The sequence below is a fragment of the Carassius carassius genome, chromosome 19 (assembly GCF_963082965.1).
Source record: "Carassius carassius chromosome 19, fCarCar2.1, whole genome shotgun sequence".
NCBI lineage: Eukaryota > Metazoa > Chordata > Actinopteri > Cypriniformes > Cyprinidae > Carassius > Carassius carassius.
In genome coordinates, this window is record NC_081773.1 from 2650196 (window position 1) to 2652045 (window position 1850).

A 1850-nucleotide genomic window follows, 5' to 3' on the forward strand; every position below is an offset into this window, starting at 1 on the left:
ATTAAGACATAACAAGCACTCATATAGGCCTAAATCTGTTAAATGTATGTTAGTTGGATGCTAACTTGCAAGTAAATTCAGGTGACACGGCAATATCTCAAGATCGGTTTACCAAGCTAATTTCAGACTATTGAGCTAATGCGGACTAAATAGCTAATAATAGCTAACCATGCTAAGTAAAGTTTTTAATGATTATTGTTGGCTTTATGCCCATTTAATAATCCTGCCAGCATTACTGTTAAAGTATATTGATTAATTAGTATTAAATAGGGCAACATTATTTTTGTGCATTTAATACGACTTTTTATTTCTTTATTTACTGTATTTTGAAGTATGAGAAGATCAGGCGGTCTTACGGTTAAATAATTGTCATAATCACAGGGATGATATTCATTTTCCTTTCAAACGTGTATCCTAAAATAAACGAGCAGTTTGCCCACAAAAACTTACCAGCAAATCAACAGCTTCGACAGTTCATCCAAATGTTTTGGCAAAGCGGTTTAATTTTTAAGGATGATTCTCCACAAGATGGCAGAATTTACAAAGCAAAATATAATTAAAATAAAAGATATAAAATAAAAAAACATCACAGTTTCAGCCAATAACAAAGTCTAGAGAATGACCGATGCTTTAAAGAGCTATTAAAAGAGTTATTACAACATTTTATTCATTTATTATCATTTATACATAACTTTCACAAGTTGACCGTCTACACAATAATTATCACATCCTTTTTTCTCCAAAGTGGACCTAATAAATGAGAACAAAACCCCAATTGTAAAGCGGCCCTTTCCTGCATGAAAATCTAAGAGTAACAAGATGTTCAACTGCAACAGAGACACCGCTCAAACTCATGCATGTAAAGCACAGAATGACCGGCAAGACAAATTCACCTTTGAAACCAAAATCAAGTTGACTTAAGAGCAGAACGAAATGCAGCAAAGTCTTGTAGAACTACACAGTAGTGAGCCAATAGAGATAAGAGGATGATAACAAAGACTTCATCTATTTTCTTAGTAATTGTCACTAAGTGACGTAACTTAATAGTAGAACTTACTAGTGTTTTATATCGGTCATCCGTTCAGTTTTGTGGAGTTTAATGCTAAAGACAGAACTGCTGAAAACAGAGAAAGCCTTATGTAAAGGTTTGTTCACGTGATTGTCCAAGAAGAGATCACATACAATGATTTCATCATAATGTCATATACAATGCTTCCTTAATTACACTGTAATCAGAAAGAAATTAACTTCATGAAAAGCTCTCAGGCAAGTCTATTTCACCTAAACCTCATTCTAATTGAACCAAAGAAGTGTGTTCTTGTAATTTCAATAACCTGCTACCTAATAAATGGCACATATATTGAATGCTGCACTCCTACAATCACTGCCCAATGAACAATCATTCAAGTCAGAAGTCTTGCTTTAACATGCCAGGATCCGTCTGAAACATTCACACAACAACACCTCACTATTTCTAGATTTGTCTTAAAGCTACTCCTGCTGGAACTGCTTGTGTCAAGCACTTAAACCAAAGCACAACAACACATTTCCCTCCCTTCGTGTGCAAAATATAAAAGGTTAATAAATTATAAAGTGGCCAGTTCTTCCATCTTCAAGCCTCTGATCGTGCTTCGGTAAGTCTCGGTCCTCTCGCTACGGATCCGGACACTCGTGAAGCGCTCCGTCCCGATCCTTAATAAACACACCACAAATGGAGAAACCATGAAACAATCACTAGAGTTTCTGCATAACCTCACATCTCTTTGTAAAAATGCGCTTGATTGAGAACAGAGGGATCTCTCGTCTCTCTTCCTCCTCGTTTCATCATGGCTGCCGGGGAGATCGGCCAG